This window comes from Teleopsis dalmanni, chromosome 1 (assembly GCF_002237135.1).
Source record: "Teleopsis dalmanni isolate 2A chromosome 1, ASM223713v2, whole genome shotgun sequence".
NCBI classification, from domain to species: domain Eukaryota; kingdom Metazoa; phylum Arthropoda; class Insecta; order Diptera; family Diopsidae; genus Teleopsis; species Teleopsis dalmanni.
This window is the reverse complement of record NC_051846.1, coordinates 229,200,869-229,214,184: the sequence shown is the minus strand read 5'-3', so window position 1 is coordinate 229,214,184 and position 13,316 is coordinate 229,200,869. Positions and strand designations below refer to the sequence as shown.

Below are 13,316 nucleotides of genomic sequence, written 5' to 3'. Positions count from 1 at the left end.
TTGGATTGATAAATATGTTAGACAAAGAAAATTTGAATTTAAGAGTAAAAAAATTATGTATATATGACTATAGCTAAATAATGCAAGGTAGTGGACTTAAGTTCATTAGCGCCCAAAGTATTTTTACGAGGCAAGTCTTATGTGAAACTAGACAGAACCATAGTACAAAGTCTGTTTTCGACGTATGCACCCTAGAGTATTGCAAGGTAAGGTTGAAAGAGAAGAGGAAGAAAATTGCGTGTTGTAAACAATTTTTCAGTTTGAATGTCTCATTTTTCTTTGTTTGTTTTGTTTTAATGTTTCTTTATTGTTACTATTTGCAGTAACAGAAAGGTTCTTTAACCTTTCTACTGTAATCTATTATTTTGAAATTCTGTACTTCCAATCACATTATCATTTTTGATGAGTTGAGGTTAACAGTCAAACAAAAATACGAAATGAATCATTTTTTTAGCTCATCTGAGTTAATGCAAATGAACCCTGAAAACTAAGGTAGGTCATGCACAACAAGGATTGTAAGTTGCATTGCTATTTTTATCTATTAAATGCAAAGATAAGAGTTACTATATATATATGAGTGCTTGTAAATCCAAAACTGATTTTAATATTTTGAAGAAATAAAGTTCAAATCACTCCATAGTTGCTATTATGTTCAATTTGAGTTGACTTTGGTTTTGCGACAATTAAAAATGGAATATTTAAAATTTTCTTATATTTTTCTATAAAAGTACTTTACCAATACTTTTTTGAAGTCACTCCACTCTCATTTCACCTTTTTCGTTATTTCTCTATTCATACTGCAATTTGTGTGTGGTGCCACATTCGCTATGAAAATGGGTTGGCTTAAATTGGTTTGGATTGAGGTGATATACCCACGTGAACTTGTCGCTGGTTATTGTTAAGGATATCAAGGACCGAAATGGATCACCGCATTCTCAACATGTTCCAACAAAATATATTGCTTTTACATTTCTGTTTGTATAACCACAATAACGTTTCAGCGACTGTTTCTGCATCTGTAAGTGTGGTCGCATCAGTATTTGTAACCACGTCACTGGTACGTAAAGGAAATGTGTTGATAATTTCGAAATTAATAAGCGACTGTCAAGTAAACTTAATTAAACTTAAATTACATTTGCAACGCGATGCCGTTGTGGTGCTGATGTTCGGTTAGGAACACTCAAATTGATGTTAGTACTGGAGCCAACACCGCCAGTGCCGGTGCTGGTGCTGGTGTTAGTGGTACTGCTGGTGTTGACAGTTGACTGCATCTGATGCGGTAATCACATTCAATAGAAATATGCTTGATTGCTTAAATATTCTAGGATTGAAATTTAATTAATACACTCCCCAAGTGAAATACCGTTTTTCATTTTTAATTATTTGCCTAATATCTGAAATTGGTGGCTGTCGTTTGTTTTCCATCAATTATTCTTGTGGTTCTATTTACATGCGTTTGGTTTTAATATGTAAGTAAATTCTGTAATAATGTATATAACAATTATATATATAGTCAATAGCAATTAATTATTATTTGACAGAAATATTGAAATAATTCATAATGAATTAATTTCAATTTATTTGTACAATAAAAGTTAAACAAATTTATTATTTAATGTTTCATTTGAACGGTCATTTCTATATGCATGAATTATTGAAATAATATTTCAACTGTTTTTCAAAAAACTTTTCTAGTTTTCTAGTTTTTTAGTTTTTTTATACAGGACATTTCATTGTAAATATATGTAAAGAGTTAGAGTTAAGGTTAGTATTGTATTTATTTAATTAAGTTATAATCATATTAAGAAGGAATATATATATTTATATATATAATAATTTATATAATATAATGTAAAAATATAACTTCTTCGATAACTTCAAAATCAACTATCGTGACGACTTTATATCAATTGCTTCGACGACGTATCCCGAAAGCTTACTACACTTCACTGTCCTCTTTGCTCTCTGTCAACGAATATTGTACGGTAGCCAGGGTTGCTAAATAGACCCACATTGTCTCTGTTTACATATTTATTAATCTGTATAAATTCAGCATAATGGACTTAACGAATAGTCCCTCCTCAGCTTATTATAAGCTGAGGAGGGAGCATAAGTAGGATCTGCTGACATTTTACTGAGTGCAATGGTGAAGGAATTAAACCTCCTTAATTAACTAAGAAGACTATTTGAACTAAAAAAATTTTATGCACAATTTCTAGTAATAGCAGGCAGAAGAATGGTCATGTTAGATAAGCCGGAAGCATTGATAAACTGGCAAATGCTAATGTTAGATATATTGCCGAGTGTTTTACATAAGGGGAAACCTAAAAGCTTAAGGCTGGTTCTGGAGACACATAGACTCAAGACATGCTTTGGCACTTTTCTTCTAGCGCCGATAGACATGTCTTACAGATAATACTACAACATGAGCCTAGTTTGACCCCATGCCACCTCATAGAAATACTTCCGATTTAAGTCACATATTAAACTGAAAATAGATTTGACTATTCTACCACAGTTGATATAGCCTTTCTGAGAGATGCCAGTTACATATGTCTCTATGGATGTTTATTCTAGTTATTTGTTTTATATATTCATTTTATTTTTTTTCTTTTATAAAAATCTAATGAACAACTGTTTATTTCCCACTGTCAATTTCTTTACAATAAAAACGTTGTTCAAAATAACTGAAAGCTACAAGCTATTTGGTTCGCATTTCCGACGTTTAACTAGCAATTAACTGAGCTTAGTTAAGTAACAAAATTTACAATAGCAATTTAATAGAGGACTAATTTTAAATCAATTACAAAACCTCGTAATTAAGTGCAGGCTTCATTTGCTTAGTGAGCGCCACTAACCGTCAAAGCCACAACAAATTACGTGAACGAAATAAGCAATTTAATTGTTCTAAAATTAATGCAGCAGTTTAGTTAAAAGGACCACCAAAGAAGTTTCAGTCTAGTATTACCACACTTCAGCCAACGTTTACCACAGTTATTTTAGCCATTTCATCCAGCTAAACTTTAACAAAAGTCCAATTGAACAATGAGCACTGGTGCCAAATTGCAATGCACTTACATGCAGTGAAGGCATTTTCCACATTTCCACATTTCCAATTTTCGACAATTTCAAAACATCACTACGAAGCCAAAAGCCACAGAGCTGTAACTGCAGTTGCACTTGCCATTGCAACTGCACCGAGCGAAACGAACGCAACAATGGTAAAAGTATGCCAATCTAGCAGTGAAATAGCCGGAGAAGCTAACAATAAAGCTCAGTAAACACATGGGATGGCATATCAAAATAATTGAGCTCATAAGGCGTCGTAGTCGAGAACAACATTTTACATACAACTCTGCCTCAATAAAGCCACAAAAGGTTACTGGCAGTACTGTTCTGCGGCATACAACCGTAGTCAAATAATTGTTGATATGTGTGCTTAAGTTGCTGTTGCCGCCAGTAAGTAGCAATTGTTGCAGCATAAATGGGAGCAGTGCTCAACTGCATTGCAACTGAAATATGCGTTGATTTCAGCAGATTGCAGCTTGACGCCTACAAGTTCGTTGATAAGCTGAAATGTGTTGCATATTCACATATGAAATTTCCGTATAATATCTGGATGTTACTTGTCCTTCGGAGTTGCTATGAAATTATTGCTGAAATTATTTTTAATATTTAATAAGAAATATACAAAATGAAGCTTTAAATATTTATATGTAAATCCGATACCAACAAACTCTTCCGTGCTGTAGTCATATATGGTTTTTCACTATTGTCCTTAGTAATTTTATAATTTGTTGATTTTCAAATAGATTTGCATATTAAAGGACACATTACATGCAAAATAATTTCAAAGTCAATTTATTTTTGGTAAAATAATCAGATTTGAAGTCGATTCTAATATTTGTGAAAGGAGATTAAATCATTTATGCATTTTACACTTTGTGGACTGCGGTAATCAAAATTCTTTAACCTTTGTTTGGGACGAGCATAACAAATATTGGCATATTTTGACTTGCTTTGATGTGAATGTTATAGTAAGGATACTATCTCAATATTTGGATGTCATTTATGGCTTTGTTGCACAAAATATGCAAATTATTTTGAAAATATTTGACATAGACAATAAATAATTGAATAATTATTAAAGATTTATATGTTATTCCATCCAAGGATGTATTTAACACTTTGAATGTTTTTATTGATAATTAATAAGAGAATTTTAATGAATAGTTTAATTCAATTAGTTTGAGTTACATGACGAAATTGTTCAAAAGTTGTAATTTCTGCATCAGAATTATTTGTGTCATTATATATTTTACTACATATCTAATATTTGTTAGAAGCTGTAATTAGAAGAGATAGGCTTAACAAACTACTCACTATAATCCGATGATTGCTATAGTTATTGATGATTCATATATTAAATGTTGTCCAAATCATTACGATAGTGACAACGCTGAAGTCAGCGCTGAAGTCAACTGAATTCTTTTTTTTTGTTTTTAGAAACATTATCAAATCTCAATTGATCTGAGGTCAATTATTGCTTAGTCTGATGAAGTGATAAACAATAATCTGGTCAAGAGGGGTAAAGAGGGGTTTTGAAAATATCTCGAGTTAAGAAAGAGTAAAAGTGCTTAAGTGCACTGACACTGGAATGAATATATGAATATTAATGAATATATATCATACTTATTGTAAGCTTTAAATATTATTTATGCTGATCAAAGCTTTAAACATTTTGATATTCAAATAAGATTCTGCTTGAGCATTGGCGGCGGGAAATGTTTTAATAGTAGTCCACATTCAAGTATTTTTTATAAAATGTTTTTATATTAATTTTTTAATACTAGTACTTATATATAAATAATCACATTTACTCAAACTATTCATAAGGTGGCTTCAAAATACATAAATACAATAGTTTATATTAATCAATATATGGTAGTTTCTATCGTCATAACTAAAATAAAAATATAATATAATAATAATGTAATATAATAATATAATATATCTTTAAAACACAGTTAACTGTGTAAACTTTGTCGTTTACAGATCAAAACCTGTCGTTTGAGTTATGTCCACCTAAAAATTATTTTAGAATGTATCTTCTCATAACCCTATGGGTTATATTCTACAAAATAGCTTGAAACTCTTTCCCGAAATATGGGTCTTTCTGTTTTATTAGAGAAGCTTATATAAAAAATATCAGCCAAATTAATGGTAATAATATATTCCATTCCATTGCATTTGTAAAATACTGACTTATAAGCAAATAAGTAGGAAAGTCATAATGGCAACAAAAACATACCTGGATAGGTATGTGGTTTAATCTTTTGAAACTATCTAAATATCGTAAAAGTTGAGTATATTTTATGATGTAATACTCTCCATATGGTGGTGTCAAAAGAATATGCTGTAACCAAATGTTGCTAACATTGGTTATCTGTATTGAGAATATTTGATAAGAAGAACTGCCAAAATGGGAAAATAAGTACTATAGACTCTAAATATGGTGAAACTAAATCGACAGACGTGACATGATGTGACATAACCAATGTTCTTAACATATCAAAATATGTTATCTCAACATATCAAGATAATGTGCCGATAAATGTTTCGATAGACGCTGTTTGGCATAAATAACTGTACACAGACCGCAATGAAATGGTCCAGGGAGATTTGGCTTCGATAAAACAGTCATTTTTGAAATGTTAGAGAAGTGCTGAAATGATTTTTGTTACTCTTTAAGGAGTCTAATTTAATGAAAGGAGACTAATTTAATTTTGCTAAAAAAATATTGATGTATTAGTTATTTTATGGAATTATCAGCTGTTGTGTTCTGTATTGACTATTAATGGTTAGTGGTTTTCAGAATTGTACGAATATGGTTTTATTTTTCTATCAATTCCTAAAAATGTAATTTACACCTCATAGACATTATATAAACATCTTCAAATCAATGAACTTAAACATATTGAATGACGCATTCTAAGAAAAACACATTAACAAAGCTTGCCATTAAAGTATTGCAATTTTACAGAGCAATATAAATAAAACAAAGCTACTGATAAGCTACATCGGCTATGCGGGTTCTAATGTAGTGTTTATATTTTATAAACTCATTGCAATAAAGTCAAAAGCACTCAATGAGTAATGCACTCCTAAAGCAATTGAGTTTAAAGAGTGAGTTAAAGAACAAATGTTGAGCACTTTGCACCGGTGTGTATTTTTGGCATGACTCAATTTTATTATCCTTCATAAAAGGATAAAAATAAAATGTCAAAATGCTATTTTTGGAACATGCGCAACAATTTGTCAAACTCATGCAAACAAACAAGGACATTTAAGGAGCATAAGTTTGGGAGTGCAGAGAACGGGCAAAGAGCCCTCATTCAACGTATAACACAAACATAACGCAGCATAACGCATAACAACGCATCTCTGACTGCCTTTGTGTCCTGTGAGTAATATCCTGTGGGCTTTTTTGTAGATACTTCGGATTTTTTAGGGAAATTTTACTTTTATGCTGCGCACAGTACATAACTGAGTGTTTAGAAAAAATGAGCTTATCATATGTCTGCCTGCTCCGGCAATAAAAACGAGCGAATACTTTTGCTATTCTTGAAGATTCGCAATAATTCGAATTCAGTTCATCTGCAGCGTGCGACGAGTACAGTTAAGATTTCAGATAAAAGCGCAAATTTGCAAATTTCATATGAAGTGAAAAAAATCATAGAAGGATAATTTCTGTTCAGTATCCATCGTTAAAGTTGAGTGCGGACGTGTGTAACTGGTGTGCGTTGGTGTAAGCTCAGTCGAGAGTGTATCTGGCAAGCGCATAATAAATCAGTGTATCTGTATCCGTAATAGAGTGACTGCTACGGAAATTGAAAATATATTAAAATATCTACAACAAAAATAAATATAAAATAAATTTCAAATTAATTAAAAAGAATTATAAAAATTAATTTTTATATTGCGAACTTTCTCATATGAAATATACTTTCTTAAATAACTGAAAAAAGATATTTTTTTCTTGTATTTTCGAGATAAGAATTTTTATTCCGTAGAAGAAACGCGTGTGAGTTGGTGTGTGTGTTTTGCTATAAGCTGTAAGCTGTAAGCTGTAAAAACTAAGTTCGTGTCTGGAACGAATTCAATTTTTAGTTGCGTTTGTAATTTTGTATCTGCAGCATCGCTACTACGCATCGCAGCGCATCGTTTGGCTTACGCTAACGCTTCATACGCTTCGCTTACTGAAGTTTGTCAGACAACGAATTGCGTACCATCGCTTGCCTAGTCAACCGTTTCGGTCGCCTTTGAAAGCAAAGTTTTATAAAAAAAAAGGTAAATACGCAATATAAAAATCACTTTCATATTTATTTCATTACGGGTCGAGTATCTCTTACAAGGGATGATGTGCCCGTTTTGCACTTCTGGCATATTTTTTGCGTATAAAAATATTTTGTTCCATTTAAGTTTCGACTTCAGCGATAACGAATAAACGATTAGCAAAAAACATTATTTTTTATTATTTATATTTAGAAGAGAAAGAAAAATGTTTCAGGTCAGCATAAGTCACTATAAGATTTGCTGCTCTAGAATTATTAGATACTTATACTTTATTTTTAAAAATAAAATATTATTCAAAGAGTTTATTTCAATTTAAATGCTAAAAACATACTTGAAAATAATTGCAATTTAATTTTGAATTCTTTCAATTCGAATAATATGAGTATATTATCATAAGAGCTAAGAAATAAATTTTAATGAAGCAATTTATATCGAAATCAATTTTTAAATAAAAATTTTAATTCTTAAAGTATATATTGGAAATAATACTAAGTCTACACATACTCACCAAACTTTTTTAACATTTATTTAGACGAATTTTGTGAGAAAAATACCACATATTACTATATATTTGTGAAGTTAAGTACGATAGTATGAACATACTATGAATTTATAATGAAATATTGATACTTAACACTGAATTCAAGATTTCATGATTACAAAAATCTTTAAAATATTTTAGAAATATTTATAAAATTTTGTTAAGCAGATCATATATGCTTTAGTTTTAATATCCGAAAGTCAAATAAAGGTTTGGGAAATCTGATTTCTAAATGATATAAATAAATTAGTCATTATTTTTAAAAAAGTTTTCATCACAAGTTTCATCACACCTCCTTTTATAATAGCAACGCTGTTGTCTGTTCTTTGTTTGTTATAATTATACGATACGATAGTTGGTTGGCTGAACAGGAGATACAAATCTGCTTCTCGCAATTACAGATTATTTGTCATTTTACCACATTCCACACTCGTCTCAAGTATACGATATAAAGTATTGAAGTTGATGCTTTTAACCATTTTTATAAACATAATACATTTATTTATTTTTATCCTCACCAAATAAAATGCAGACTACATGTCTCTCGCTTATAGTGTGTATTATTATGAACTACCATTACTCATATATGAAGCAAATAAGACTATTTAAAAAATACAGTTAGAATTTGCTGAGGATATAGTATTAAATCATTATAATCATCATGAAATATTTAATTGTATTTATAATAAAAATCTAAATAAATAGTGATAGGAATTTCATTGTTGAACCAAAAACACTAACAAATTATAGCTTGTTCTGAATCAGACAAGAAATGCCAGTTAATAGATCTCTTTTAATATACAATAGTATGAATCAAAAGTTCTGGAATTCTTTTTGCATTGATTTCTTAAGGCAAAAGCTTCTTTGTTTTTATAATAAAAATCATATATAGAAATTTTATTGTTGAACCAAAAACACTAACAAATTATAGCCTATTCTGAATCAGAGAATAAATACCAGTTAATGGATCTCTTTCAAAATATAATAGTATGAATAACAATTTTTGGAATTCTTTTAGCACTGATTTCTTATGGCAAAAGCTTCTTAAGGGTTTATGAATCACGGCGCTATTCCTCTTATAATTAAAATATATCTCAGATTTCATTAAAGCATGCTTGACAGTGCAGTCCTGAACTACGAATTTATGCTCCACGTTTTGGTGAAGATATGTTGATTTAAAATAAGCTAATATGAAAACTATTTCTATTAAAATATATAGCGTGACTAAAAAATTACAAAAATACATTAGGTTTTAAAGAATTCTGAGGAATATACCTGTGATGCTCTTATTAATATAATTGAAATTAGTTTCCAGTTACAAATAATTCAATTTAACTAAAATCTATATAGGTATAACGTAGTGATTCTCCTTTAAGTTTTGATCAATAAATGACTCAATCACTCTAGCAAAAATTTAGATATATGAGATATAAATAGAAAGAAAGAGTACTGATTCATTTCATACTCTTCTTCTCTCAATTATATGTACTTGATAAAGCATAATGATACTTACCATTAGTACATAATAGCAGGAATTTTTTGCTTACAAAGCAGGAGAGATCTGCAATTAATAGCCAGCTCCTTAGCGGGTCAACTGAGAATTTATCTAGTCACTCATTTAAAAATAGGTATGTAAAGGCAGAACTCTCTGAGTTGAAAGAATCACATTCTCTTATGCGAAGGATGATGAATATTTTTGTCACATTCTATATGCATGTTTTGATCTTGTTCTTGAGTTCTTGATCCCGCAGTGCTTATTCGTTCTTGAACTCAATATTTGTTTTTGAAATAATATTTATTTTTCCGTGAACAATAAAATATATCTTAATAACTTAAAACACTTAAAGTTAATGGCGAGTTTTTTAATTAGACAATTCAGTCTTTGAAAACATATAAACCAGGTATAATTCTCTGAACTGAAAGAATATTATTTCTCTTCGAAAGATAGAGAGACATTTTGTTACATACTATATGCACACTTGTTATTAATCTTGCCTTAAAGATAGTCACCAAAACCTGAGTTCTTGATGCCACATTTCATGTGCTTGCACATTTTTGAACTGCGACTAGCAAATGATCTTGAGATATAAATTGATGATTTTATATATTTGCTTAACTTTGATATTGGCTCAGAAAAATGTTCTTAGATATAAATTATTGATCCCGTCACTAATTAAATTAGAGACTTCTTGATCTTCTGTAGACTTTGGGTGAATTGTTGCGAAGTGACTCGTTCCTGTCCTCGGGTCTTGAAGAATTCATAGTTTTCTTTAAAATAAAAATTTTCCTTATGGTAGTTTTCAAAGCGATAATTTATTTCTTTCTTTTTGTTGACTAAATTTCTTTCTACAAAAACATAGGTCTGCAAGTACCATAAATATCACTCAAAAACTTTGTTATTCTGGGCACATCTAATTGTATTCTGACAGTGCCATTTATGTTAGCGTACTGCATAAAACCTATTCAAATCATTATACTTTGCTTCATTGTAAGTCCAAATCGCTCAAGTAGTCTAATTTCGTCTAAATATATTATATAAAATAAATATAAAAAAAAATTCTAATGTTATTAAAATTAGTAATATGAATTATTCTGCATATACCATATATAAAACTTAATGCAATTGGTCATCAATATAATGAAGGTTCAAATCGAAATAATTTAACAAAAATTCTGATCCTTTTAGAATATTAAATATTTCCTAAAAATAGATGGACTCTGTTACTTATATTAGAAGTCAGCACAATTCAAAAAATTAAATTGTAAGATCTTATTCGACATACATTATTATCGATGTTCCATAGGTATGTGTTAACTATTTCAAAGGACATCAATGTAGTACCATTATGATTTTGACAGCTATTATTTGTATAATGTTAAAAAGGAGTATGATTCACCAAAGATCTATATTTTATTTCTACGGATATGTGTTTACTATATTATGGGGAATCGATGCGGAAAAATAATGGCTTTAGTATCCACTACTGACGTATAATATTCTAAAGAACAATAATTTTAGCTCCCTTTACCAATTCATTGTGACAAGTTATATATATATTCCTTCTGCATTAATGTATTAATTTATATGGATTTATGTTACATTACTAGTTTATTCTGATTCTTATTGTTAAATATTAATATAATATAACTTTAATATAACTTCTTTAATATAACTTACGAAATGATATCTAAGACATGTTGAAAGTTGTTTAAATTAGAGTTCACTGTGTTAAGATTATTATTAACAAGATTATTATTAACATATATCTAAAGTCTCATACGAATTTTAGTGATGTTTACTATTTACAATAAACACAAATAAAATTATATTTTATATATAATATAAGGTCATAATATAACCTTCTTATTAGTCTAAGAAGTGAATGATGCTTAATGTGTTTACATTTGCGAGTGAGCACTGTAGGTTTCAACAATTTGGATATGCATTCAAATAACTTACCACTCATTGTATTCAATGTAGTATAATATCTTAATCTCTTAATTTTAATTGAGCTTTGTTAAGAGGTTACTATTCTTTTATTAATAGCAATCCGATTAAATGTTTAATTGGGACGTACAAACTTAGATTGGATAATTATTTTGAAGAAGTCCGTGAGTTTATGAAATTGTAATCCTTTTTGATATCAGTGGACGCAGAACCTTTCTTATATATAGGTACTAGAATTTGAAAATCTGATTGATTGATTGATTTACTTTTAGTATATACATTGAATAACTCCTTACAAGGTTTTGAGAAGGAATAGGGTAAAACTGAGGTGTCTGAAATCATTTAGTTAACAACAGTTTAACAGTTAAGAAATACTTTTATGCATTTTAAATATGCACACCACATTTATGGTGTCTGTATTTCCACATTGTTAGGAAATACTGTTGGGTTTAGAAACCAACAACGTTTACTTAACAATTGTGATTATAAGAAGCACAAATAAAAATAGTGCATTTCGTAAGAGTTGAGTTTAGACTCGTTTTGGAGTCCAGAACTAACAGTTTCCAGTGCGACTTATTAGAGTGCTTTAAAATTTTGGCTTTGTTTAAAAGCATTGCACTCTCAAAGTACGTATATATTAAATGTAGAAGTTTGTATTGTCAGAGGAACATATTTTTATGTTTTACATTAGGGCTATCCAGGGCCATGTTTCTAATCTACCACAATTATGCAAATTTTCTTTTGGTGTATTTTAGTAAAATTACATTAGTTTATTTTCATGGCATACTAAATAAATGACATTTAATAAAACTTAATTTAACATTATAACCGTATCTTTATATTTCTTCAAAAGAACTACGAACGAATGTATTTGTTTCTGAGGCCCTCCAGTCTTTATAGTGATTTGTGTTGGCCCGCAATCTTATCTGGCCCTATTTTACATGATTAATCATATTAAATATAAACATATAATTTTCACCTAGAACTTAAAATTCAATAATATATAAATGTATCTGAAATATTGAATGTATGTAATATTGATTGAATGTATGTAATACCCAACATTTATTTCATATTTGTATTTAAAATAAATATGATATAATTAAATATTATAAATTAGAGTTTACAAGTTATTCAATTGAATAAAATTCTGACAACTTATTACATTTGTTAAAACCTCATAAAATAATGTATAAAATGACAATTTTGAAATGATTCTCGAAATTAATTTAAATAAACACTTCAGCACTCAGAATTGCAGTCAATGAAGCGTCGCTGCAATAAAAGTACGAGTAATGACCGCACAATTTGTTGTACGTGCCGAATACTGAACGCTCCGCTCCGCTCCGATTGTTTGCATTTGCATTAATTGCTGCGCTTTTGAGGTACTTAAATGCATTAAATATGCAATTAAGTGAAATAAAATTTAAGTAACGAAATTGATAAATTCGGGTCAACAATGAAGTGTACCACACTTAATTATGCTTAATTATGTATTTTAAACTAAAATTAAATAATTTTGATTAATATTTCAGGAAGAGTAGTAATGAGTTTGAGGACTTTTTGTGGTTGCAGAATTTAACAACCACAAAACATATATGTCTATATATATGTATGTAATTTGTGTATATGTAATATGTATATATATTATATGTATACATAACTTTCGTGTTTTTCGCTAAAACCGATGGACGAAGTAAATGGAGACTGAATAATGAGGTTCCTAATTGACTAATTGATTGACTTAACATAATTGACTTTTTTTATTCCATAATTTTCGCAATTTTGCGAAACCCCAGGCACGATGTTTCTTTCTCGAGCTCTGGTAAGCTCACTTTATAGGCGATTCAATAGATTCGATTTAATCATACAATCCACTGTTCTTTGAAGACCAATTCCTTTCAAACTATTCAATTCCTTTAAACTATTTATAATATTGCAATCAGTTTTATTTCGTAAAGGAAATCTTCA

The 13,316-nt window shown here is 29.5% G+C and overlaps 1 protein-coding gene across 1 annotated transcript in view; it reads left to right on the top strand.

The window, feature by feature from the left end:
• Positions 1-6,650: 6,650 nt before the first annotated feature.
• Positions 6,651-13,316, top strand: part of LOC119672575 — a 33,058-nt gene continuing 26,392 nt past the window's right edge. Inside the window, exon 1 of the mRNA XM_038083664.1 lies at positions 6,651-7,350. The gene's annotated coding sequence lies outside the window, so the exon portion shown is untranslated. The remainder of the gene's footprint in view (positions 7,351-13,316) is intronic.